The following is a 27,230-nucleotide window of genomic DNA, read 5'->3' as shown; positions in this document are numbered from 1 at the left end:
AAATACATTTAAACTCAGTTTTTCACAATTCCTGACATTTAATCCTAGTAAAAATTCCCTGTCTTAGGTCAGTTAGGATCACCACTTTATTTTAAGAATGTGAAATGTCAGAATAATAGTAGAGAGAATGATTTATTTCAGCTTTTATTTCTTTCATCACGTTCCCAGTGGGTCAGAAGTTTACATACACTCAATTAGTATTTGGTAGCATTGCCTTTACATTGTTTAACTTGGGTCCAACGGTTTGGGTAGCCTTCCACAAGCTTCCCATAATAAGTTGGGTGAATTTTGGCCCATTTTTCCTGACAGAGCTGGTGTAACTGAGTCAGGTTTGTAGGCCTCCTTGCTCGCACACACTTTTTAAGTTCTGCCCACAAATGTTCTATAGGATTGAGGTCAGGGCTTTGTGATGGCCACTCCAATACCTTGACATTTTTGTCCTTAAGCCATTTTGCCACAACTTTGGAAGTATGCTTGGGGTCATTGTCCATTTGGAAGACCCATTTGCAACCAAGCTTTAACTTCCTGACTGATGTCTTGAGATGTTGCTTCAATATATCCACATAATTTTCCTTCCTCATGATGCCATCTATTTTGTGAAGTGCACCAGTCCCTCCTGCAGCAAAGCACCCCCACAGCATGATGCTGCCACCCCCGTGCTTCACGGTTGGGATGGTGTTCTTCGGCTTGCAAGGGACCCCCTTTTTCCTCCAAACATAACGATGGTCATTATGGACAAACAGTTATATTTTTGTTTCATCAGACTAGAGGACATTTCTCCAAAAAGTACTTTGTCCCCATGTGCAGTTGCAAACCGTAGTCTGGCTTTTTTATGGCGGTTTTGGAGCAGTGGCTTCTTCCTTGCTGAGCGGCCTTTCAAGTTATGTTGAAATAGGACTCGTTTTACTGTGGATATAGATACTTTTGTACCCATTTCCTCCAGCATCTTCACAAGGTCCTTTGCTGTTGTTCTGGGATTGATTTGAACTTTTCACACCGAAATCGTTCATCTCTAGGAGACAGAACGCCTCTCCTTCCTGAGCGGTATGACGGCTGCGTGGTCCCATGGTGTTTATACTTGCGGACTAATGTTTGTACAGATGAACGTGGTACCTTCAGGTCTTGGCTGATTTCTTTTGATTTTCCCATGATGTCAAGCAAAGAGGCATTGAGTTCGAAGGTAGGCCTTGAAATATATCCACATGTACACCTCATATTGACTTAAATGATGTCAATTAGCCTATCAGAAGCTTCTAAAGCCATGACATAATTTTTTGGAATTTTCCAAGCTGTTTAAAGGCACAGTCAACTTAGTGTATGTAAACTTCTGACCCACTGGAATTGTGATACAGTGAATTATAAGTGAAATAATCTGTCTGTAAACAAATGTTGGAAAAATTACTTGTGTCATGCACAAAGTAGATGTCCTATCCGACTTGTCAAAACTGTAGTTTGTTAACAAGAAATTTGTGGAGTGGTTGAAAAACAAGTTTTAATGACTCCAACCTAAATGTATGTAAACTGTCATTTCTACCAGCATGTTAAATGTGCAACTAGAGGGAAAAAAAACTCTAGACCACCTTTTCTCCAAACACAGAGACGCGTACAAAGCTCTCCCTCGCCCTCCCTCGCCCGCCATTTGGCAAATCTGACCATAATTCTATCCCCCTGATTCCTGTTTACAAGCAAAAACTAAAGCAGGAAGCACCAGTGACTCGGTCAATAAATAAGTGGTCAGATGACGCAGATGCTAAGCTACAGGACTGTTTTGCTAGCACAGACTGGAATATGTTCCGGGATTCTTCCGATGGCATTGAGGAGTACAACACATCAGTCACTGGCTTCATCAATAAGTGCATCGATGACGTCGTCCCCACAGTGACCGTGCGTACATACCCCAACCAGAAGCCATGGATTACAGGCAACATCCGCACTGAGCTAAAGGGTAGAGCTGCCGCTTTCAAGCAGAGGGACTCTAACCCTGACGCTTATAAGAAATCCTGCTATGCCCTCCGACGAACCATCAAACAGACAAACCGTCAATACAGGACTAAGATTGAATCGTACTACACCGGCTCCGACGCTCATCAGATATGGCAGGGCATGCAAATAATTACAGACTACAAAGGGAAGCACAGCCGCAAGCTGCCCAGTGACACAAGCCTATAAGACGAGCTAAATTACTTCTATGCTCGCTTCGAGGCAAGCAATACTAAACCATGTATGAGAGCATCAGCTGTTCCGGACGACTGTGTGATCACGCTCTCCATAGCCGATGTGAGTAAGACCTTTAAACAGGTCAACATAAGGCTGCTCTGTAATTATTTGTTTTTTATTTTTTACTTATCTATTTTTTACTTAACACTTGTTTTTCTTAAAACTGCATTGTTGGTTAATGGATTGTAAGTAAGCATTTTACTGTAAGATCTACACCTGTTGTATTCGGAGCGTGTGACAAATGCAATTTGATTTTATTTGATTTGACTGAGTTGAGCCATCATGATGTAACACAATCCTTCCCAAGAGATGTTAGCCCAGCTTTAGCTATCGCTCTTTTCTTCTCAGCCAATGTAAAAGGGGAAATTCAATGCCTCCTCCACCACATCTCTGATCGAGGACCCACATGTATTCTCTTCTGACCCTCTCTCTCCCACGCTGTCCCTTCTCTGCCAAGTTATTTGAGCTGTGCACCTTCACAAATGCCTGGGCTAAAATCTCTGCCTTCTCCATGTTTCTCAATGCAACAGTTTTCCCCACTTTTCAGCATAGGGAGATCCCAATCTTGTCTGTCCCCACTCCCAACTCTTAATCATCCCCCATACCTCTCCCACAGGGGTAGTCCTGCCTATGTTTCCTAAGAATCGGTGCCAATACTCCCTCTTTGCTGTCCTAATGGTCCTCCTTACTACTGCTTGTGCTTACTGTATCAGGTGCTAGTAGTTATTGGACCTTTTCAACATCCTGAAAGAACCGTTCCTACTCTTTACAGCTTCTCTGCACTCTTCAGTCCACCAGGGAACTGCCTTTCTCCTTCTCCCCCTGTACCTGTGGGTATCACCTGCCTTCAGGCCTCTACTATTGCTCCTCTTACTACATAATTCACTGTTTCTATATCTGCACAGAGATCAACCTGAGACAGCCCCTGTTCATTGAACTCCTGAACTTCCCCCACTCCGCATTCCCAAACATCCATCTCCTCAATCCATTTCCTATTGTATCTTCCACTCTCATTCCTACAGTACATTAATAATAGGGTAGTGATCACTGCCCCCTGTAGGTTCCTCCCATACCTCTCAACTACACCTGCCTGCCATTGAACTCGATATCAGAGACCACAGCACATACGTTTCCAGTTACTGGGTCAATCCTGGTTCCCCGGCCATCATTAAGGCACATAAGCCCTTTCTCATCCAGGGAGTTCCTCAAACACTTGTCCATTTACATCAGTCCAAAACCCTCCTCGGAGCATACTGTGGGCATTCAAATCCCCACACCATATCACCCGTCTCCTATCTTGACCTTTTACACTCCCAAGGGCCATCAACTCTAGTCTCTTACACGGGTTGTAACGGTTCACTATTACCAGATTCCCTCCTCCCAACCACACTTCTACCACTACATACTCATGCTCAACTCTCTCTCCCATAAGCCTATATGGGATCCCCCCACTTTATAAAGGTAGCACACCCTCCCCCTGCCACCCTATCTCTACGGACTACAACTTAACCTTGTATTACAAAATCTAGAGTCGTTTTAAGCCATGTCTACTGGAGACATATCACATCTGGTTTAGCTGGTAAATCCTCAAGAAACAGTTTGAACTCTTGCCCATTGGCTATCAAACTTCTCACATTCCATTGGAGGATAACACCATTATAAAAATTTACCAAGACATGATTCCCGGCTGGATTGATTCTCAATCTCATTGAGGTCATCCTGTACATTTTCCCATGTCAGTCCTGTGATCACAAGATATTTCACTGCCTCTTCCACAACGATCTGTATCTTAGTCTTAGATTACTATTTTTCTGTGCAATTGATAGCTGCTGTTACAAATGTAACAACCTTTCTCATGTCTACCATTCTTGTGGTCTCCCCCATTCTGCTCCCTACATCACGCCCAACCTGCATCCCACTCTGTCCTGGAAGACCCGATCTTCTAGGTGCCCCGCTTGTCTCTGGGTGAACTACCTTCACTGCTTCTGAATATGAGATTTTACATTCACTTCTCACCTGCTGCAGTTCCACCTGTTTTTTAATCACTGCACAACCCCCACATGCCACACTATGGGCGCCCCCATAGTAACAGCACTTTACAAAGACCCCATCTCCACATTCCCCATATGCATGTTCTCCAAGGTGGTGAAGGGCTTTGTAGGTCAGCAGGAGGATCTTGTAACACTTATGGGAGATTCTGAAGCAGCGCCTGAGACAGTGTTTTCCACCACCATCAACATTTTTTAAATAAATTGGAATCAATCCAATAGAGTTCCAGACACTTGTAGAATCTGTGCCAAAGTGCATTGAAGCTGTTCTGGCTCGTGGTGGCCCAACGCCCTATTAAGACACTTTATGTTGGTGTTTCCTTTATTTTGGCAGTTATCTATTGGTGGGCAGGGCATACAGGCTGACATGTATCAATTTACCTAAATGGATGGAAACACTTTAACCACTTTATATTTATTCGACATTCTAGGTTTTTAAGAAAACATAGTTTTTTTAGGTGTGATGTAATTACGTCCAACTGTTTTTATAGACACAAGACAGTTCAATGGAAACGCACCGTGAACAGGCATTTGTGACATCTACTATCCATGCAAACTTTCTAAATGTCAACAAAACTCACTGGACAAGTTCATGGAAACCTAGCTTATGACATTTCAGATTTAGATAAGATAATTTTTCACAAAGTAGTTTTGATGTAGTGAATTACTTTTTCAAAGTACCTAGTTAAGTAAACTATATTTTCTTAAAGACTTGCTCTGGTACTTTGGCGACTAAGAAAGTATTTTTTAAACCTGCCGCTTTGGGCTGGATGTGTCAATGTGTAGTTCATACATGCATAATCTATGAACATAACTACTGTCTTACTTCAATTAGCCACGAAATCCCTAGTTTGAAAGCGACTGTTTTCTTGAAGCTGTGCTGCAACATTTTCCCTACATATCCTCCCATGTGGGCCAGCTCCTTAGCAATTAGAGTTTTAACCCCTCGCATTTGAGTGACAGCTAGCAAGAGGTTTGCCCAGCGTTATCCAATGAGGTTGCAGGGCAGGCCCAACGGCTCAGTGGACACAGCAGAGAGAGAGCAATGACGTGGTGCACATATCTGCACATTTGTGACGTAGTACGCAATGTTCAGGAGCTACTTTGGGCTCGTGAGTGCTGCTTTCAGAACTACTTGTTAAAAAGTATATAAAAGTACAGGATCATCTCTTTAAGGGTAGCTCTTTAAGGGTAGCTCAGGGTTCCCCAAACTTGGTCCTGGGGATAATAATCAACTATTCAATAAGCTTTGATTATTTGAACCAGCTCTGTAGTGATAGGGCAAAAACCAGAAGATGGGAAATGCTGGTGTAGCTTAACTTCTTCCAGTGAGAAATTATTGGTAGCTCGGTAAACTATAGAGTAGCTGTTGGAGGCTATGTTGGACTATCTTTCTGCTTTTTAGATGAAGGGTACTGTACATCATGCTGCCACAGTGGAAAACAAATCCAGGATACTCACAGTGCATCCACATGAATTGGGAATCTCCCCTGTGCAGTCTAAGCAGATGAGAATGGGAAATCCCCTGGCTTTGATCATTGTCGCCCTCTGCATCCCACTGGAACACCAAAACACCAAAACTATTATTTGCTCTGTAATTAAATAAAACTATACAGTTCCATGTCATTATTTGATCAAGAGGATTCTACAAAAATAAGAAATGTTACAGGAGAAAATGCCACTCCCTGTACTGCTGGAATACTGCCAACATGCCAGTTCTTTCCTGTAAAAGAGATTTAGCAAAAATCTAATCAAATCAAATGTCATTTGTCACATGCGCCAAATGCAACAGGTGTAGACCTTACAGTGAAATGCTTACTTACAAGCCCTTAACCAACAATGCAGTTTTAAGAAACAATACCTACAAATATAAGAAATAAAAGTAACAAATAATTAAAGAGCAGCAGTAAAATAACAATAGCGAGGCTATGTACATGGGATACCGGCACAGAGTCAATGTGCGTTGGCACCGGTAAGTCGAGGTAATTGAGGTAATATGTACATGTAGGTAGAGTTATTAAAGTGACTATGCATAGATAATAAACAGATCAATAAACTTTGTCTTGATCACGTTGAGGGAGAGGTTGTTGTCCTGGCACCACACGGCCAGGTCTATGACCTCCTCCCTATAGGCGGTCTCGTCATTGTCGGTGATCAGGCCTACCACTGTTGTGCCATCGGCAAACTTAATGATGGTGTATTTACATGTAGAGTCGTGCCTGGCCATGCAGTCATGAGTGAACAGGGACTACAGGAGGGGACTGAGCACGCACCCCTGAGGGGCCCCCGTGTTGAGGATCAGCGTGGCAGATGTTGTTACCTAACCTTACCAACTGGAGGCGGCCCTTCAGGAAGTCCAGGATCCAGTTGCAGAGGGAGGTGTTTAGTCCCAGGGTCCTTAGCTTAGTTATGAGCTTTGAGGGCACTATGGTGTTGAATGCTGAGCTGTAGTCAATGAATAGCATTCTCACATAGGTGTTCCTTTTGTCCAGGTGTGAAAGGGCAGTGAGGAGTGCAATAGAGATTGCATCATCTGTGGATCTGTTGGGGCGGTATGCAAATTGGAAGTGGGTCTAGGGTTTCTGGGATAATGGTGTTGATGTGAGCCATGACCAGCCTTTCAAAGCACTTCATAAAAATACATCACAATTGGGGGTTCATCTCCTTTTATTACAAAATAACAAATTCTGGAATGTATGATACATTGACTGGAACACATGGAACAATTTTCATTTGATGCTATAGCTGACATCATTTCAATAAATAAATACATTTTATTTATAAAGCCCAGTAAGACAACTGCAGATGTAAAAAGGTAATTTACACAGTAACCTGGGATAAACCCCTGAGCAAGTTGCAGCAAGCAAAAACTCCCTACAAGGAAGAAATCTTAAGAGAAACCAGATTTGGAGTAGAGGTACATATGACCATCTAGTGGTGTGGTGTGCTACTCCCATTGTCTGTCCTATAGTGAGTGTGTCAACTGTATTGTGTGACTTTACAGTTTGTCAACTGCAGGGGGTCAACTGTATTGTGTTGAACTTTGTGTATAAAGTATTGTAGCGTAGTTCTGATTTTACAAAATGACTTTCCATGAAAATGGACTTTAGTGTAAAAGGCTGTCCTCCCTTTATGTTCTTTCTTTGTAAACAAGCAATGATAGTTGCTCTGGCATAAAGCCTGTTGAGTGACCATGGACTGAAGGTAATTCTATATTTCTGTTTTCTTATCCTTTTAGGTCTTCTGCACAGACCTCTTCCTGGATAACAGGAGCACCAATCCCAGCAGCATTAGCAGCAGGGGATACGTCAACAATCTGCTCTTCTGCTCAGCAGGCATCACACAGCACACTGTGGAAGGGAGGAGAAGAAAGACCAGGGAGCTTTTCGAAAGCCCCATAAAGAAGGGCAGTGATTGGTAGATGGGTAACAATAACAAATCAGACATTGAATATATATTTAAGCATCGTCAAGTTAATAATTATGCTGTGGGTGATGTATTAAACAACCCAGACACATCAAAGATACAGTCATTCTTCTGAACTGAGCTGCAGGACAGGAAGGAAACTGCTTAGGGATGTCAGTGTCACGGCCGTCGGTACAGAGGACCAAGGCGCAGCGTGGAAGGTGAACATATTTTATTAAATAATGATTGATAACACGAACAAAAACAACAAACGATAACGTGACGTCCAAAGGTGCAAAACACAAACCTATACAGGAACAAGATCCCACAAACACTGTGGGAAAACTGGCTGCTTAAGTATGGTTCTCAATCAGAGACAACAAGCAACAGCTGATACACGTTGCCTCTGATTGAGAACCACACTGGCCAACATAGAAATACTAAACTAGAACGAAAACTCACACCCTGGCTCAACATACTAGAGTCCCCAGAGCCAGGGCGTGACAGTACCCCCCCCCCAAAGGCGCGGACTCCGACCGCGCCAACCAAACACCACAGGGGAGGGACCGGGTGGGCACTCCGCCTTGGCGGCGGATCCGGCTCCGGGCATGATCCCCACTCCCTCTCTAACCCCCCAAAGTACCCCTGGTCCGGTCTGGCCCTGCTGACCGGAGCTGGACTGCACACTGGTGGAGCGGATTGCTCTAGCTCCGGCGTGAAGCAGCTGACCCGTGCCGAATCAGGCACTGGTGGAACAGGCACGGGCTGTGCCGGACTGACGACGCACACCACTGGCTTGGTGTGGGGAGCAGGAACGGGCCGAGCCGGGCTGACGAAACGCACCCCTGACTTGGTGCGGGGAGCAGGAGCGGGCCAGACCGGGCTGACGAAGCGCACCACTGACTTGGTGCGGGGAGCAGGAGCGGGCCGGACCGGGCTGACGATGCGCACCATAGGCTTGGTGCGGGGAGCAGGAACAGGCCGGGCCGGGCTGACGACGCGCACCACAGGCTCGATGCGAGGAACAGGAACAGGCCGGACCGTACTGGGGACACACACCACTGGCCCTACGCAGGGATCAGGAACGGGCCGGACCGGACTGGTAACACACCCCAGTACCTCTCGCCGTGCCTCTACACTTTCCCTCTCCTCTGTGACCAGTGGCCCCCTTAACCTGGCGGCCTCCTCTGCAAACCCGCTGGACCGCTCTATCGCGGCCTCCTGCTGCCCCGTCGTCCACGGCGTGAGCCCCCCCCCTAAAATTTTTCTGGGGGTCTCTCCGCCCCGTGGGCCAGGCCCAGTCGAGGTTGATGTCCTTTAGCGATACCTCTGGCGCTGGCTCCTGGACACGCTGCTTGGTCCAGTGTTGGTGGGATCTTCTGTCACGGCCTTCGGGTACAGAGGACCAAGGCGCAGCGTGGAGCAGGAACGTATTTTATTAAATAATGATTGATAACACGAACAAAAACAACAAACGATAACGTGACGTCCAAAGGTGCAAAACACAAACCTATACAGGAACAAGATCCCACAAACACTGTGGGAAAACTGGCTTCTTAAGTATGGTTCCCAATCAGAGACAACAAGCAACAGCTGATACACGTTGCCTCTGATTGAGAACCACACTGGCCAACATAGAAATACTAAACTAGAACGAAAACTCACACCCTGGCTCAACATACTAGAGTCCCCAGAGCCAGGGCGTGACAGTCAGTGAAAAGAAGAATAAAAATATACAGAATAAAAGTATTCCAAAACATGCATATGTATGCAACAAAGCACGAAAGTACTACCGCAAAAAGAAACACGGCAAAGGAATACACTTGGGGCAAATCCAACACAACACATCACTGAGTAACTGCCTCCTTATTTTTAAGCATAGTAGTGACTGCATCATGGTATGGGTATGCTTGTCATCGGCAAAGCCTGGGGAGTGTTTCAGGATGAAAGGAAACGTGATGGAGCTAAGCACAGGCAATATCCTAGAGGAAAACCTGCTTAGATCTGCTACACACCAGACACTGGGAGAGAAATTCACCTTTCAGCAGGACAATAACATACAACACAAAGCCAAATCTACACTGGAGTTGCTTACCAAGAAGACAGTGAATGTTCCTGAGTGGCCAAATTACAGTTTTGACTTAAATCTACTCTTATGAGACTTACCCAAGAAGAATCACAGCTGTAATCGCTGCCAAAAGTGTTTCTAACATGTATTGACTCAGGGGGGTGACTACTTATCTAATGAAGGTATACTAGAGTTTTATTTTTCATTAATCTTTTAAAAATAAAATATAATTATTCTTCCACTTTGACATTGCAGAGTATTTTGTGTAGATCGTTGACAAAAAAATTACAATTAAATCAATTTTAATCCCACTTTGTAACAATAGAATGTGAAGAAATCCATGCGGGGTGTAGACTTTCTATAGGCACTGTAAATCTCTTTACCTGGGCTTGTTTGGCCATGTATTATTTATTTTCATCAAAAATAGTGTTGAATATGCAGTAAACAAATAACAGACTTGAGTGCTGCACAAAAATGCACTTATCAATGTACTAATATGATCATTGATGAGGGATCCAATTTGTTTAAGAATTACAAAAAAGGTATTTGTAAAAGTTTGACATAGGACCTACTACTAGTCCATACACACCATATGGTAACACTTAGTTTTCACTTACTGATAATAAACAGTACAGAGACCACATGCAGCCTGAAAGACAAAGACAGACACATACTCTTTGAATTCTGCTTCTAATAATTCATGGGCTGACTTTATCCTGTATTTCCTTTATCCTATATGATGCATTATAGAGCCTATTAAGCATGGGGATCCAATTATACATACACCCCTTAGTTTCTAAACTTTGCTAAACATTTGAGTGAATTAATGAAATATTAGCGTGTACCCCATGTGTCGAGAACAAGGAACAAAGAAAGTAAAGCAGATTGTGAAGAAAAGTCCCAACTCCCTTTCTTTCTTCTTCTTCTTCTGTGGCTTTTATAAAGAGGTTGGCAACCAACTTTAAAGGTGCATTACCGCCACCAACTGGACTGGAGTGTGTACAGGGTCAAAATCCTACCAATTAATCTTGTCTCCCTAAGGAAATGAAACACACAATTAAATACCACATCACGTTAAGGTTGCCTTAACAGTACAATTAAACTTGCTCTTCAACACCATTACTCCTTGAATGTAATAATAATCTATCCCTTTCCCTCTCATAGTGCTGGCACTGAAATAGAACGTGGTCTACTGTCTCCATCTCCTCCTGACAGTGATCACACTTCCCAGTTGGATGTTTTCCTACCAATTTCAATGTGCGGTTCAGCCTTGTATGTCCCAGTCTCAGCCTTGTTATTACACTTTCCTCCCTTCTCTCTTGACCTGAGGACCTCCCTGCCCCCACCTTTTCCTGGATCTTATACAGGTGTCTTCCCTTTCCCTCCCTGTTCCACATTTCTTGCCATTTGTTTTTAACAACTGTTCTTATTAACCCCTTGGCTTCTGCTTTTCTTATTGACATTTCCATGTCAACATTAGGATGTTTGAAAGCCTGCTTGAGAAGAACATCTACTTCCTCATTACCCTCTACTCCCATATGTGCTGGCACCCAGAGAAACCTCACAGGCACTGCAAAATCTCATAAAATACATATTGTCTGCTCTGTGACACACATGAATTTAAGCTCATCAGTGCTGCATAGGAGTCAGAACAGATGATTACCCTGTCTGGCCTCACCTCCTCCACCCACCTGTCTGGCCTCACCTCTTCCACCCACCTGTCTGGCCTCACCTCCTCCACCCACCTATCTGGCCTCACCTCCTCCACCCACCTGTCTGGCCTCACCTCTTCCACCCACCTGTCTGGCCTCACCTCTTCCACCCACCTGTCTGGCCTCACCTCTTCCACCCACCTGTCTGGCCTCACCTCCTCCACCCACTCTGCAGCCAAGAGTATGGCCAGCAACTCCATTGTGTATACAGATGATTGATCCATTGCTCTTTTTGTCACTGCAACCTTAAACTCAGGAACACTAAAAGCTGCACCTATCCTCCCTGTTTTAGGGTCCTTAGCTCAATCAGCAAAAAAGTATATTCAAAAAGCATAGTACTGTGTTCTTAAATGTTCACTTACAATATTTACTGGATCTACTCTTTCCTCCCCAGCTCTTGCCCTTTCAAGCAACCCTAGGTCTATCATTGGCTGAGGTATCAACCAAGGTGGGATAGCAGGAAGCACCACAGAGGGGCTGAACTCTCCCCCATGCCAAAACCTATCCACACGAAATTGTCTTCAGCGCTATACACAGCATTTTCAATACCATTCTATCCAGCCCTCACTCCATTCCTGACAGGCAATGAATCACATTCAATATTTTATTTCCTTTGACAACTACTTTGTTAATATACTCCACACATGATATTCGAGTGTCAAACCAGACCCCCAGCAACCTAAACAATCCCACCCTCTCTATACTCCGCCCATACAGTTTCAGGCATATTTCCTCCCCCAACCTTACTTCTAGTTAAAAACACAGTCTGTGTTTTCTCTACTGAGAACTTCAAAACCCACCTGAGGGAGCACTGATCAACTTGTCTTATCGCTTTTGAACTCTCCGGGCTGTATAGGGAATATTTCTCCCTCTCTTCCACAGCGCTGCGTCATCCGCAAACAATGACCTCCCAATATCTGGTCTCATCCTGGAGAATACATCGTCTATCATAATGGAGAACAACAAAGGACTAATGACACTTCCCTGGGGGGTACCATTATCTACCTCATAGCTTTCTGACATAGAGCTCCCCACCCTCACTTGTATTGATGGTCCAAAAAGAAACAACAATACTCATATTAAACTCTTAACATAAGAGAACTCTAACTGCATCCAGTTTAAAACCCTTCCTCCAACTCCCATGATATCCAGTTTGATAAGCAGACCTTCCTTCTACATCATATCATAGGCATTCTCTACATCAAAGAAAATGGCTACCACCACCTCTTTATTGGCCTGTGCCTTCCATATGTCTGACTCTAGCCACAGTTAACGTGTGGTTATCCTCATTCGTTCAAGATGATCCTATCAATATCTTATCGAGATTTGTTGTGTCTACACATTGTAATAAAATCTGTCTCTTATCTGCCCACTGCGTCCATATTGTGACCAGATTCCCTGGTCCCACTGTGTATGCAAATTAATTCAACCTGTCTTGGACCTCCCTTATAACACAAGCTGTATAAATCGATAGAAAACAGCACACTTTTATAGTCATTAGCTTTACACTTCCACCATTACACCATTATGTTTGTTATCCAACGATTTATATGTATGGTATACATTTAGCCAAATTGTAATTTCTCCTATCCAATATGTAGCAATTTTGGCAACTTTTTACTATCAACATTTTTAAATGACACCTTCTATAAAAAAATATTTCATCAAAAAACTTAAAACACAATTGGGAGTTCATCTCCTTTAATTACGAAAGTACCCTATACTACTTAACCAAGAGGGTGTGGACATTTTTCAAAGGCAGCAACACACCTATATTTGTGACACTGAAACACAGTGCTGTAAACTTAGACTTCTCAAACTAGTTTTCTGTCATGACGTATCAAGTCTCTGTTTCATGAGCCTCATCTTGTCCTGTTGTATCATCACGTGGGACCATCTGGTGTTGGTGTGTTTCAGGCTTGTGTCTGTAGTACAAAATGAGTGACATTGCTAATGCTGCCAAGAGAACTATCCCTAATAATACCAAAGCCGGTCTGCCCCTGGTTGCAAGAGGCACCTCACAGCATTCTGTAGAAGAGAAGAGAGAAAGAGACAGGCTTTCAGCTTCACCTCCCAAATACCTCTTCCTCTAGTAGTACTGCCTGGTCACTGAACATTTCATTGAGGTCATTGTGAACAGTTCCTCTCATGGGAAGTTTTACTCTACAATGGTATTTTTAGTGATCCAATTTACATTTTAGTCATTTAGCAGACGCTTTTATCCAGAGCGACTTACAATTATTGAGTGCATACATATTTCATACTGGCCCCCTGTGGAAATGGTGTTATTCTTGCATGCAGTACATCTATACACAATGCTCATATGACTCATTTGCCCTCATGAAGTGAAATGTCAAATCCTTATTTAAGATGGGTGTGTTTGACTACAAATTGTGTCTAGAATTCATTACATTTTACATTTACATTTTAGTCATTTAGCAGACGCTCTTAACCAGAGCGACTTACAGGAGCAATTAGGGTCAAGTGCCTTGCTCAAGGGCACATTAACGTCATTTAGCAGACGCTCTTAGCCAGAGCGACTCACAAATTGGTACGTTCACCCTATAGCCAGTGGGATAACCACTTTACAATTTGGGGGGTTAGAAGGATTACTTTATCCTATCCCAGGTATTCCTTAAAGAGGTGGGGTTTCAAATGTCTCCGGAAGGTGGTGAGTGACTCCGCTGTCCTGGCGTCGTGAGGGAGCTTGTTCCACCATTGGGGTGCCAGAGCAGCGAACAGTTTTGACTGGGCTGAGGGGGAGCTATGCTTCCGCAGAGGAAGGGAGCCAGCAGGCCAGAGGTGGATGAACGCAATGCCCTCGTTTGGGTGTAGGGACTGATCAGAGCCTGAAGGTACAGAGGTGCCGTTCCCCTCACTGCTCCATAGGCAAGCACCATGGTCTTGTAGCGGATGCGAGCTTCAACTGGAAGCCAGTGGAGTGTGCGGAGGAGGGGGGTGACGTGAGAGAACTTGGGAAGGTTGAACACCAGACGGGCTGCGGCATTCTGGATGAGTTGTAGGGGTTTAATGGCACAGGCAGGGGAGGCCAGCCAACAGCGAGTTGCAGTAGTCCAGACGGGAGATGACAAGTGCCTGGATTAGGACCTGTGCCGCTTCTTGTGTAAGGCAGGGTCGTACTCTCCGAATGTTGTAGAGCATGAACCTGCAGGAGCGGGTCACCGCCTTGATGTTGGCGGAGAACGACAGGGTGTTGTCCAGGGTCACGCCTAGGCTCTTCGCACTCTGGGAGGAGGACACAGCGGAGTTGTCAACCGTGATGGCGAGATCATGGAACGGGCAGTCCTTCCCCGGGAGGAAGAGCAGCTCCGTCTTGCCAGGGTTCAGCTTGAGGTGGTGATCCGTCATCCATACTGATATGTCTGCCAGACATGCAGAGATGCGATTCGCCACCTGGTTATCAGAAGGGGGAAAGGAGAAGATTAGTTGTGTATCGTCAGCGTAGCAATGATATGAAAGGCCATGTGAGGATATGACAGAACCAAGTGACTTGGTGTATAGGGAGAAAAGGAGAGGGCCTAGAACTGAGCCCTGGGGGACACCAGTGGTGAGAGCGCGTGGTGCGGAGACAGCTTCTCGCCACGCCACTTGGTAGGAGCGACCGGTCAGGTAGGACGCAATCCAGGAGTGAGCCGCGCCGGAGATGCCCAGCTCGGAGAGGGTGGAGAGGAGGATCTGATGGTTCACAGTATCAAAGGCAGCAGACAGGTCTAGAAGGACAAGAGCAGAGGAGAGAGAGTTAGCTTTAGCAGTGCGGAGAGTCTCCGTGACACAGAGAAGAGCAGTCTCAGTTGAATGACCAGTCCTGAAACCTGATTGGTTTGGATCAAGAAGGTCATTCTGAGAGAGATAGCAAGAGAGTTGGCTAAAGACGGCACGCTCAATAGTTTTGGAAAGAAAAGAAAGAAGGGATACTGGTCTGTAGTTGTTGACATCAGTGGGGTCGAGTGTTGGTTTTTTGAGAAGGGGAGCAACTCTCGCTCTCTTGAAGACGGAAGGGACATGACCAGCGGTCAAGGATGAGTTGATCAGCGAGGTGAGGTAGGGGAGAAGGTCACCGGAGATGGTCTGGAGAAGAGAGGAGGGGATGGGGTCAAGCGGGCAGTTTGTTGGGCGGCCTGCAGTCACAAGTCGCAGGATTTTATCTGGAGAGAGAGGGGAGAAAGAAGTCAGAGCATAGGGTAGGGCAGTGTGAGCAGGACCAACAGTGTCATTAGACTTAACAAACGAGGATCGGATGTCGTCAACCTTCTTTTCAAAGTGGTTGACGAAGTCATCCACAGAGAGAGAGGGGGGGGAGGAGGATTCAGGAGGGGAGGAAAATGTGGCAAAGAGCTTCCTAGGGTTAGAGGCAGATGCTTGGAATTTAGAGTGGTAGAAGGTGGCCTTAGCAGCAGAAACAGATGAAGAAAATGTAGAGAGGAGGGAGTGAAAAGAAGCCAGGTCGGCAGGGAGTTTAGTTTTCTTCCATTTCCGCTCCGCTGCCCGGAGCTCTGTTCTGTGAGCTCGCAATGAGTCATCAAGCCACGGAGCTGGAGGGGAGGGCCGAGCCGGCCGGGAGGATAGGGGACACAGAGAGTCAAAGGATGCAGAAAGGGAGGAGAGGAGGGTTGAGGAGGCAGAATCAGGAGATTGGAGGGAGAAGGATTGAGCAGAGGGAAGAGATGATAGGATGGAAGAGGAGAGAGTAGTGGGAGAGAGAGAGCGAAGGTTGCGGCGGCGCATTACCATCTGTGTAGGGGCAGAGTGAGTAGTGTGGGAGGAGAGCGAGAGAGAAAAGGAAACAAAGTAGTGGTCAGAGACTTGGAGGGGAGTTGCAGTGAGATTAGTAGAGGAGCAGCATCTAGTGAAGATGAGGTCAAGCGTATTGCCTGCCTTGTGAGTAGGGGGGGACGGTGAGAGGGTGAGGTCAAAAGAGGAGAGGAGTGGAAAGGAGGAGGCAGAGAGAAATGAGTCAAATGTGGACATAGGGAGGTTGAAATCCCCCAAAACTGTGAGGGGTGAGCCATCCTCAGGGAAGGAACTTATCAAGGCGTCAAGCTCATTGATGAACTCTCCAAGGGAACCTGGAGGGCGATAGATGACAAGGATATTAAGCTTAAATGGGCTAGTGACTGTGACAGCATGGAATTCAAATGAGGAGATAGACAGATGGGTTAGGGGAAAAATTGAGAATGTCCACTTGGGAGAGATGAGGATTCCTGTACCACCACCCCTCTGACCAGATGCTCTCGGGGTATGTGAGAACACATGGTCAGACGAGGAGAGAGCAGTAGGAGTAGCAGTGTTTTCAGTGGTGATCCATGTTTCCGTCAGCGCCAGGAAGTCGAGGGACTGGAGGTTGGCATAGGCTGGGATGAAGTCAGCTTTGTTGGCAGCAGAACGGCAGTTCCAGAGGCTGCCTGCGACCTGGAACTCCACGTGGGTGGTGCGTGCAGGGACCACCAGGTTAGAGAGGCAGCAGCCACGCGGTGTGGTGCGTTTGTGTAGCCTGTGCAGAGAGGAGAGAACAGGGATAGGCAGAGGCATAGTTGACAGGCTGTAGCAAATGGCTACAAAAATGCAGAGGAGATCGGAATGAAATGAGCTGAGCATCTGGGAGCGGAGAGAGCAGGACCTCCCTCACCAAAACTTCTACCTCAGAAACTAAAATTGTTTCACTGAACCACCCGAACAAAAACTCTCCCAACTTCCACCTTTAGAAATCAGAATTGTTGTGAACCACAGCGGTTCAATGTTTAAAGGAATAGACTCAACCCACTTTATTCAACTATGACACCATAGCTAACTAGCAAGCTAGCATCCAATAACAATAACACACCGTATAGCACCAACACTTGGTCACAACAAACCACCAATAGTGTGATAACACACTAAACAGATCATTCGTGTCTGTGTCAAGTTCCTTTCATGACACAGCAATGATTAGACATTGGCTAGCTAGGACAAGTATATTGTATTTAGCTACTACCGTACAGTTAAGCTGGTAGTAGCTAATCCAGCTAGCAATGGCCACTGTGTTGACTTTGTTTGAAGAACGGCTAGCTGGCTAGCTTCGTGCTACACCCGGCACACAATGGCTATTGTGTTGACTCTAACTCAGTTCGAAAAAACGGCTAGGTAGCTCGCTTCGTGCTACAGCCGGCACTGCCAGGACACAGTAACTACCCACAACAACCCACGATGCTTAGCTATGACGCCGTAGCTAACCTGCAAGCTAGCATCCATTAACACACAATTTAGCATCAATACTTGGTTACGACAAACTGCCAAGAGTGTGTTAGCACACTAAACAGATAATTCAAGTCCGTGTCTAGTTCCTTTCATAACGCATAACGCAGCAAAAATTAAACGTTGGCTAGGACTACATTAACATTTGGAAACAGCTCTCCAGCGTTGCTAATCGATACCAGTAGCTACCCGCTAGCTAGCTAGCCTCGTGCTTTGATACTAACCTACAATTACCTACGGAAACCTACAATAACAACAATACTAACCTATAGTAAATACAATACCTAACTACAGCTAACTACCTACCTACGTTGGCTAGGACTACATTAACATTTGGAAACAGCTCTCCAGCGTTGCTAATCGATACCAGTAGCAACCCGCTAGCTAGCTAGCCTCGTGCTTCGATACTAACCTACAATTACCTACGGAAACCTACAATAACAGCAATACTAACCTATAATAAATACAATACCTAACTACAGCTAACTACCTACCTACGATCTAAAACATGGTTAAGCTTTACTCAACACCATATGAGAAGCTTACCTCCTGCTTACCTCCAGCTAGAGAAAAACACGACCTCGTGAGGCAGTAGATGACCAGGTAAGTCATACATTGCAGACTTGTGTAAGAGTAACACACTATCTCGTCAGGGTTTAGCCCTTAGTGATTATGCAATGGTTTAATAAATCAGTGATCCATACTTGGTCACATTGCTCTACCCCTAAACCTGTTGGTAGGTCACAACTTTACCTGGGAGTGGGTGGAGGGTGAGCGAGCGGGTGAAGCTTTGATTGAGAACATCCAGTCTCATTTCAGTAATGATGGTGAGTGTACCGTTTGGCCTGACCTCCATGGAGCTGTGGACCTCATAGCGCCCCCCTGCTGTCCAGGCCAATATGGCTGTGGCTCTGATTGGAGATGTCTCCTCCAATGGAGTCTGTCCACAGCACATTAGGCTGGGGGAAACCCTGGGAGGAGTTGAGGGTGATGATGAAGCTGTCACAGGATGACTGTACAGAGAGCTGGGGCTCCATGAAGGGGGCTAGGGGTAAACAACAATACTCATATTAAACTCTTAACATAAGAGAACTCTAACTGCAAAAGGTTTTAGACAAGTAGATGACTATGAGCTGATTTTGTGCAGATAGCTTAATACTTATTTGTCTCTTAATCCCCCATAGATAGAAGATTTCTGAAAAATCTGATCGGACAAAAATACATACTCTCTAACCTGCCACTAAAAGTAGTAGCTTTTCCTGGGTGCTTCCCTGTTCATCTGTCACATCACAGGTGTATTGGCCCTGGTCACCCGGTTGCACACCACTCAGTCTAAGTGAGGCATTTCCCACAGTGAGCTGGTCTTCAAACAGATGAGTGCGTCCCTTGTAAACACCACTCTGTCTTTCCAGCTGATCTCTCCCATAGTAATAGCTGTGGACCACCTCTGATTCTCCATGCTGCCAGTTGACGATCAGGTGGTTGAGGTTCAGGTTTTCAGACGGAGGGAAAGAGCAGATAAGGGTGATGTCACTGCCCGGAGCTGCCACTCCCATAGTTGAAATAAGGAACTGAACCTCAATAATGACTAAGGAAGGAGACAGATAATACAGCCATTGATTAGGGAGAAACTTAAATTATCTTGTATTATATCTCCAAAGATACTGTGATACTTTTGTGATTCTTGGTGACGGTTGTTGTAAAACTAACATTCTAAATAATACTAAATGTTTGTATACAAATGTACACATGATAAGATGATGGAATATGATAACTAGCTACCTGAGAAAAGTCATGAAGTCGAAAGAAGCTGTGAGATGACAATTGTCTTTTCATCCCACATGCTTTTGGGTAGACCTGTAAAAAGAAATCTTACATGTGAAAAACAATGTGGATCACATCCATATACTGAAAATACTACATGCCTTGAGTTACAACATGCATGGCTATACTTGTCTTAGTAAGACATACCAAGATTCATGATAACTGATGAAGTAGGCCTATTTAAACTTTATCAGTTATATGTGGATGAAAAGTATCAAGAGGTTGGCTAACTAAAGCCTTTTTCACATTGGCAGTTTGAAGTGACTCAAATCCTATTTTTTTGCATATCCAATTAGAAACTGTAATTTTTCCTGCAGTCTGAACAGCCAAAAAGCACATGGAATCAGATATGTCAAGCCACATTTCAAACCACCATCGTAGATGGTTTGAAGCCAGATACAAATCTGATTCCTGGCCATGCGACTTCAAATACAGCATTGTGATAGCCTACCTACATCTTCTTTTTAATTTATTTGTATATGTTTTTTAGCCCCTGTTTCTCCCATATCGTGATATCCAATTGCGATCTTGTCTCATCGCTGCAACTCCCCAACAGGCTCGGGAGAGGCGAAAGTCGATTCATACGTCCTCCGAAACATGACCCGGCAAACCACGCTTCTTAACACCCGCCCGCTTATCCCGGAAGCCAGCTGCACCAATGTGTCGGAGGAAACACCGTTCAACTGATGACCGAAGTCAGGCTGAAGGCGCCCGTCCCGCGACAAGGAGTCGCTAGAGCGCATGAGGCAAGTAAAGGTTTTCTGATCCATGCCCCTAAAGGTATCTGTGACCAACAGATGCATATCTGCATTCCCAGTCATGTGAAATCCATAGATTAGGGCCTAATGAATTTAATTCAATTAACTGATGTCCTTATATGAACTGTAATTCAGAAAAATCATTGAAATTGTTGCATGTTGCATTTATATTTTTGTTCAGTATAATTTGAAATCCAATTTACTTTTACTATGTTAAATCTAGTCTATGAGACAAGGCTGCATGGTGGCCCAACATCATATTAAGACACTTTATATTGGTGTTTCCTTTATTTCGGCAGTTACCTGTATCTGACCTTCTGGTTTTGTAACTTAGCTTTATCTTAGAAATATCATCACTTAGTGCAATCAGAGCCCATGTGAACTGAATTAAAATGGAATTGCATGGCTTATTTAAAGAGATTAAACATATAATTTAAAGATGGATACATACTAGTGTGGGCATCATCCAGTTATAATGATGTCAGATGAGTTGACCTTTTACTCTGTAACCTGAACTGCAGCGCAATACCGGACACACCCTGCATGTTTACACTTGATAAGATGATGTAATATGATAGCTATAGCTACCTGAGAAATTCAGTGAAGCCAAAAAAAGCTTTGAGATGGCTTGTCTACATTCCACATGCTTTTGAGTAGACCTGTAAAAAGAAACTTACATGTGAGGGGGGGGGGAATCACATCCATATTTTAAATACTACATGCTTTGAGTTAAACATGCCTACTTGTCTCACGCAGACGTCAATTTCATGATAACTGAATTTCATTGATACATTATTTGTTTACATTGTTGGTAAAATGTAAGTGTTACAAAGAGTTTGGCTAACTAACAACAAGAAGTAGAATCCCCAATAAAGGTGAAAATGATCACGGTTTACATTTTAATGCGTTTAATTACGCGCATAGGCTACATCATCCAGTACATCTGTTACTGTACGCTACTTACGTTTCGTAGGCTCACTGGTCGATAAGGACAATATTAACTAGGTGGATTATATAAAACACCAACGACACCGAGGACAGGGGATTTTCGAGTAAAACTTGTTTTGTGTTCGTATTCTTCACTGCGCAGCATGCTTGAGGATAGGAACAAAGATCTGTTTATGTTCCTAGGCTTGAGGGAATCCCCTCAACCAACTTGGTCTCAGAGCATATGGTATTATTCTGTACGTAAATCCGAGACACTCCGTTTAGTATGATATGGAAAGTGTCCTATGGTATGTATTCATTTGTGGCTGTCCATCAACCATTTTGTATGATATGTTCCGAATTACAATTCGTATTATATGTTACTGATTTACAAACGTACAATATGTTACGAATGTCAAATCTTACAATATGTTATGCATTTTCAAAACATACAGTGGGGGAAAAAAGTATTTAGTCAGCCACCAATTGTGCAAGTTCTCCCACTTAAAAAGATGAGAGAGGCCTGTCATTTTCATCATAGGTACACGTCAACTATGACAGACAAAATGAGAAAAGAAAATCCAGAAAATCACATTGTAGGATTTTTAATGAATTTATTTGCAAATTATGGTGGAAAATAAGTATTTGGTCAATAACAAAAGTTTCTCAATACTTTGTTATATACCCTTTGTTGGCAATGACACAGGTCAAACGTTTTCTGTAAGTCTTCACAAGGTTTTCACACACTGTTGCTGGTATTTTGGCCCATTCCTCCATGCAGATCTCTTCGAGAGCAGTGATGTTTTGGGGCTGTCGCTGGGCAACACGGACTTTCAACTCCCTCCAAAGATTTTCTATGGGGTTGAGATCTGGAGACTGGCTAGGCCACTCCAGGACCTTGAAATGCTTCTTACGAAGCCACTCCTTCGTTGCCCGGCGGTGTGTTTGGGATCATTGTCATGCTGAAAGACCCAGCCACGTTTCATCTTCAATGCCCTTGCTGATGGAAGGAGGTTTTCACTCAAAATCTCACGATACATTGCCCCATTCATTCTTTCCTTTACACGGATCAGTCGTCCTGGTCCCTTTGCAGAAAAACAGCCCCAAAGCATGATGTTTCCACCCCCATGCTTCACAGTAGGTATGGTGTTCTTTGGATGCAACTCAGCATTCTTTGTCCTCCAAACACGGCGAGTTGAGTTTTTACCAAAAAGTTCTATTTTGGTTTCATCTGACCATATGACATTCTCCCAATCCTCTTCTGGATCATCCAAATGCACTCTAGCAAACTTCAGACGGGCCTGGACATGTACTGGCTTAAGCAGGGGGACACGTCTGGCACTGCAGGATTTAAGTCCCTGGCGGCGTAGTGTGTTACTGATGGTAGGCTTTGTTACGTTGGTCCCAGCTCTCTGCAGGTCATTCACTAGGTCCCCCCGTGTGGTTCTGGGATTTTTGCTCACCGTTCTTGTGATCATTTTGACCCCACGGGGTGAGATCTTGCATGGAGCCCCAGATCGAGGGAGATTATCAGTGGTCTTGTATGTCTTCCATTTCCTAATAATTGCTCCCACAGTTCATTTCTTCAAACCAAGCTGCTTACCTATTGCAGATTCAATCTTCCCAGCCTGGTGCAGGTCTACAATTTTGTTTCTGGTGTCCTTTGACAGCTCTTTGGTCTTGGCCATAGTGAAGCTTGGAGTGTGACTGTTTGAGGTTGTGGACAGGTGTCTTTTATACTGATAACAAGTTCAAACAGGTGCCATTAATACAGGTAACGAGTGGAGGACAGAGGAGCCTCTTAAAGAAGAAGTTACAGGTCTGTGAGAGCCAGAAATCTTGCTTGTTTGTAGGTGACCAAATACTTATTTTCCACCATCATTTGCAAATAAATTCATTAAAAATCCTACAATGTGATTTTCTGGATTTTTTTTCCTCAATTTGTCTGTCATTGTTGACGTGTACCTATGATGAAAATTACAGGCCTCTCTCATCTTTTTAAGTGGGAGAACTTGCACAATTGGTGGCTGACTAAATACTTTTTTTCCCCACTGTATGATATGTTACAAATTCTAGCTAGGTGGCTAACGTTAGCTAGGCTAGGGGTTAGGGTTAAGATTAGGGTTAACTTTAGGAGTTAGCTAAAAGGGTTAAGGTTAGGGTTGGGGGAAGGGTTAGCTAACATGCTAAGTAGTTGTAAAGTAGCTAAAAAGTAGTAAGTTCTTGAAAAGTTGCTAATTAGTTCAAATGTTGTTGTCCGTGATGACATTCTAACATGCAACCTTTGGGTTACTAGACGTTCGCATTATAGGCCCATCCATCCACCACGACATAACACCCTACTTTCATTTTTGCTTTAAGCAACCATCTGTCTTTTGTAGCCATACCAATCGTAACAGCCGTGAGCTGCCCAGTGACACAAGCCACCAGACGAGCTAAATCACTTCTATGCTCGGTTCGAGGCAAGCAACACTGAAGCATGCATGAGAGCATCAGCTGTTCCCGACGACTGTGTGATCCCGCTCTCCGTAACCGATGTGAGTATGACCTTTAAACAGGTCAACATTCACAAGGCCGCAGGGCCAGACGGATTTCCAGGACGAGTACTCCGAGCATGCGCTGACCAACTGGCAAGTGTCTTCGCTGACATTTTCAACATGTCCCTGACAGTCTGTAATACCAACATGTTTCAAGTAGACCACCATAGTCCCTGTGCCCAAGAACACTAAGGTAACCTGCCTAAATGACTACCGACCCGTAGCACTCACTTCTGTAGCCATGAAGTGCTTTGAAAGGCTGGTCATGGCTCACATCAACACCATTATCCCAGAAACCCTAGACCCACTCCAATTTGCATACCACCCCAACAGATCCACAGATGATGCAATCTCTATTGCGCTCCACACTGCCCTTTCCCACCTGGACAAAAGGAACACCTATGTGAGAATGCTATTCATTGACTACAGCTCAGCGTTCAAAACCATAGTGCCCTCAAAGCTCATCACTAAGCTAAGGACCCTAGGACTAAACACCTCCCTCTGCAACTGGATCCTGGACTTCCTGACGGGCCGCCCCCAGGTGGTAAGGGTAGGTGACAACACCTCTGCCACGCTGATCCTCAACACGGGGCCCTTCAGGGGTGCGTGCTCAGTCCCCTCCTGTACTCCCTGTTCACCCATGACTGCATGGCCAAGCATGACTCCAACACCATCATTAAGTTTGCCGAAGACACAACAGTGGTAGGCCTGATCACCAACAACGATGAGACAGCCTATAGAGAGGAGGTCAGAGACCTGGCCGTGTGATGCCAGGATAACAACCTCTCCCTCAACGTGATCAAGACAAAGGAGATGATTGTGGACTACAGGAAAAGGAGGAGAGAGCACGCCCCCATTCTCATTGAGAGGGTAGTACGTTCAGCCCAGTACATCACTGGGGCCAAGCTTCCTGCCATCCAGGACCTCTACACCAGGTGGTGTCATAGGAAGGCCCTAAACATTTCCAAAGACTCCAGCCACTCTAGTCATAGACTGTTCTCTCTGCTACCGCATAGCAAATGGTACCGGAGCGCCAAGTCTATGTCCAAAAGGCTTCTTAAGAGCTTCTAACCCCAAACCATAAGACTCCTGAACAGCTAATCAAATGGCTACCCGGACTATTTGCATTGTCCCCCCACCCCATTTTTTATGTTGCTGCTACTTTTTGTTTATTATCTATGCATTGTCACTTTACCTCTACCTACATGTACATATTACCTCAATTACCTTGACTAACCTGTGCCCCCGCACATTGACTCTGTACCAGTACCCCCTGTATATAGCCTCACTACTGTTATTTTATTGTTGCTCTTAAATTATTTTCTATTTTCTTCTATATTTTGTTTTTTACTTATCTATTTTTTACTTCAGTTTATTTAAGTAAATACTTTCTTAACACTTATTTTCTTAAAACTGCATTGTTGGTTAAGGGCTTGTAAGTAAGCATTTCACTGTAAAGTCTACACCTGTTGTATTCGGCGCATGTGACAAATAAAACATTATTTTATTTTATTTGAACAGATCAACTAATTTGATGGTCCTGGATCTACATTTACTATGTTACGTCTAGTCTATGAGACCAGGCTGCCTCGACAGTTATGAAGCAGCTACCACTAGACCAGGTCACTAGAGGCTGTTCAAGCTAGGCCAGCTGTTCCCAAACTAGGGGTCGCAACCCCATGTGGGGTTGCCTGATATGAAAATGGGGTCACGGGAGAATTTCAAAACCCTGGAGAAAAAAACAAAACGTATGTTATATCATCTTTGTCTCTCAAAATCATTGTAATGTGGTTACCCTTAAAAATATAAATGAAAATGATTATAATCTAAAAGTTAAAAGTCTACCAGAATTCGTGGGAAAAAGGCCGCACTTGACCGTTGCACTTGAATCATTCCCATGGTGAATGGTTAAGCCTGCTACGCTATGAAACCGTCTGCAATTGATACACTACATTACCAAAAGTATGTGGACACCTGCTCGTCGAACATCTCATTACAAAATCATAGGCATTAATTTGGAGTTGGTCCCCCCTTTGCTTCTATAACAGCCTCTGTCTAGCTTTCCACATGATGTTGAAACATTGCTGCGTGGACTTGCTTCCATTCAGCCACAAGAGCATTAGTGAGGTCAGGCACTGATGTTGGGCGATTAGGCCTGGCTCGTAGTCGGCGTTCCAATTCATCCCAAAGGTGTTCGATTGGGGTTGAGGTCAGGGCTCTGAGCAGGCCAGTCAAGTTCTTCCACACTAATCTCGAAAACCATTTCTGTATGGACCTCGCGTTGTGCATAGGGGCATTGTCATGCTGAAACATGAAACTGTTGCCACAAAGTTGGAAGCGCAGAATGGTCTAGAATTTCATTGTATGCTGAAGCTTTAAGATTTCCCTTCACTGGAACTAAGGGGCCTAGCCGAACCATTAAAAACAGCCCCAGACCATTATTCCTCCTCCACCAAACGTTACAGTTGGTACTATGCATTGGGGCAGGTGGCGTTCTCCTGGCATTCGCCAAACCCAGATTTGTCCATTGGAGCTTTACACCACTCCAGCCGACACTTGGCATTGCGCATGGTGATCTTAGGCTTGTGTGCGGCTGCTCGGCCATGGAAACCCATTTCCAAACCCTTTTGTATTTCCCCGGCATGCTTGCATTCAGTTCGTTCAGTTTCCCAAATACACTATACAGTGGCTTGCAAAAGTATTCATCCCCCTTGGCGTTTTTCCTATTTTGTTGTATTACAACCTATAATTTAAATTGATTTTTATTTGGATTTCATGTAATGGACATACACAAAATAGTCCAAATTGGTGAAGTGAAATTATAAAAATAACTTGTTTCAAAAAAATATATATAAAAAAATAATGGAAAAGTGGTGCGTGCATATGTATTCACCCCCTTTGCCATGAAGCCCCTAAATAAGATCTGGTGCAACCAATTACCTTCAGAAGTCACATAATTACTTAAATAAAGTCCACCTGTGTGCAATCTAAGTGTCACATGATCTGTCACATGATCTCAGTATATATACACCTGTTCTGAAAGGCCCCAGAGTCTGCAACACCACTAAGCTAGGGGCACCACCAAGCAAGCGGCACCATGAAGACCAAGGAGCTCTCCAAACAGGTCAGGGACAAAGTTGTGGAGAAGTACAGATCAGGGTTGGGATATAAAAAAATATCAGAAACTTTGAACATCCCACAAAGCACCATTGAATCCATTATTAAAAAATGGAAAGAATATGGCACCACAACAAACCTGCCAAGAGAGGGCCGCCCATCAAAACTCACAGACCAGGCAAGGAGGGCATTAATCAGAGAGGCAACAAAGAGACCAAAGATAACCCTTAAGGAGCTGCAAAGCTCCACAGCGGAGATTGGAGTATCTGTCCATAGGACCACTTTAAGCCATACACTCCACAGAGCTGGGCTTTACGGAAGAGTGGCCAGAAAAAAGCCATTGCTTAAAGAAAAAAACTAAGCAA

At 44.5% G+C, this 27,230-nt stretch overlaps 1 long non-coding RNA gene across 1 annotated transcript; it reads right to left on the bottom strand.

Annotated features, from left to right (window-relative positions):
* Positions 1-13,134: 13,134 nt before the first annotated feature.
* On the bottom strand, positions 13,135-18,578 carry LOC123492926. Its single transcript, XR_006661931.1, has 2 exons — positions 18,456-18,578; positions 13,135-13,478 (listed from the first exon to the last, which is right to left on the bottom strand). It is a non-coding gene; the product is annotated as an uncharacterized LOC123492926 (long non-coding RNA).
* Between the last annotated feature and the right edge of the window lie 8,652 nt (positions 18,579-27,230).

This window comes from Coregonus clupeaformis, chromosome 17 (assembly GCF_020615455.1).
Source record: "Coregonus clupeaformis isolate EN_2021a chromosome 17, ASM2061545v1, whole genome shotgun sequence".
NCBI lineage: Eukaryota > Metazoa > Chordata > Actinopteri > Salmoniformes > Salmonidae > Coregonus > Coregonus clupeaformis.
The sequence above is the reverse complement of the archived record's forward strand: the minus strand, read 5'-3'. Positions and strand labels throughout refer to the sequence as shown.